Below are 1,389 nucleotides of genomic sequence, written 5' to 3' on the forward strand. Positions count from 1 at the left end.
CATAAGGTTATGTTTAATGCACAATTATAAGGTGACACATATAGCCCAAGTGGGAGATTGTAAGGACTTTTAATTAAAGATGAGCTTGTATGTGTGAATAATTGTGTGTTAAATTATAGGCTATCGAATTCGGTTGAGCCCGATTAAAGTGATCTAATAAGGTTTCGGTTTTGGGCTTTAATGTATCCAATTAAAGTATGGGTTTACATATGTGTAGAGACCGGGCCCAAGTCCTAATTCTATGATGGGCCGAATTAGGTCAAAGGGCATCCTCATATAAATAGGTTATGGTCCCCAGATCACACGCAACGAAACGAATTGTTCATTCTCTACTGCATCCCATCACAGAGAGGAAAGGAGACTGCGTGTAGATTTGGAAGATCATACCGCGAAATCCATATTGCATTAACCATGTCAGATTCAGGTATGCTTCCGCTTTAATTATTATATTTCTCGATGATTTAACATGAAAGATCCGACATTTTAAAGTATTAAATTATCCAACAATATTTGCTTTCTGCAAGCCATGAAAAATAAAGGCAAAACCAACGAGTCCCTCTGCCAAAAATCCATGAAAATACTGTCATCCATTTCTATAGCCAAGATAAGTCTTGAAACTGGGACCGGTCGGTCCAAAACCACAGACTAACTCAAAAAAGCCCATAATGTCTTAACTGGTTGAGCCAACTGGTGAGGAAAGTATATAGATGAAAAGGCTTCAGAATATATTAGGAAAGTGCACGAGAAAAACAGACAGAATTAAGGAAACACCAAATGTTGTTACTTATATAATGCCGCCTCCACCTTATGTAAGAATGTAATAACAACACTAGTTTTTCACTATTGTACGGGAGTTTCTTCAACTTTTATGCCTTTTTCTTGTACTTTCTCGTATGTATAATATTGTGTATCGAACATGCTCTTAATCTGATTAAAAAAATAGTATGAATCCTCTAGTTATTTTATGAATATGAGTTTGTGATTAATTAGAACCAAGTAAATACGACTATTCTTGCGAGCTGCTTTTGTGGAAATTTGATCCCTTCTTATGATGAAGATTTTCGACTTTCTGTAACATTTTGAAAGAATTAAGGCTTTTCATGTTATGACCTTCTTCCAACTATTTTTTATATAGTCCGCCTCTAATTTCAAATAAAAGAATACAATTATTGTATGTTCATAGCCCAAGCATCCCATGGCATAGTCTTGTACACATTTCATCGCAGCACCAATGAACCAGGCGGAATTGAGAACAAAACATCATTTAGCCGATCTCAAACTTAAGCGTGAACGCATCGACTGATGAGTGACGTTGCCAATATCAGTTTTTAGTCGAGATTCCAACAAAAATTGACACAGGAATATTAAGATTGCTTCTTTCACATCAGA

The sequence above is a fragment of the Olea europaea genome, chromosome 12 (assembly GCF_002742605.1).
Source record: "Olea europaea var. sylvestris chromosome 12, O_europaea_v1, whole genome shotgun sequence".
Lineage (NCBI taxonomy): Eukaryota > Viridiplantae > Streptophyta > Magnoliopsida > Lamiales > Oleaceae > Olea > Olea europaea.